Raw genomic sequence first — 210 nt, 5'->3', positions numbered from 1 at the left:
ACTGCATATACACACAGTACGCACATGTGGCCCATAGTAGCCTCCATGTGTTTGGCCGCCGCCACCGTGGCCGTGGTGGCCGCGGTCGCGGTGGACACGTCCGGCCTGGACCTGGTGCTCATCCACACCAACGACATGCACAGCCGGTTCGACGAGACGGACGTGTACTGCAACGAGTGCCGCGAGGACGACGCGTCGCTGGGCCAATGC

Source organism: Melanaphis sacchari, unplaced genomic scaffold (assembly GCF_002803265.2).
Source record: "Melanaphis sacchari strain LSU unplaced genomic scaffold, SCAv2.0 Contig111_pilon_pilon, whole genome shotgun sequence".
Lineage (NCBI taxonomy): Eukaryota > Metazoa > Arthropoda > Insecta > Hemiptera > Aphididae > Melanaphis > Melanaphis sacchari.
This window is presented reverse-complemented; position numbering follows the sequence as displayed.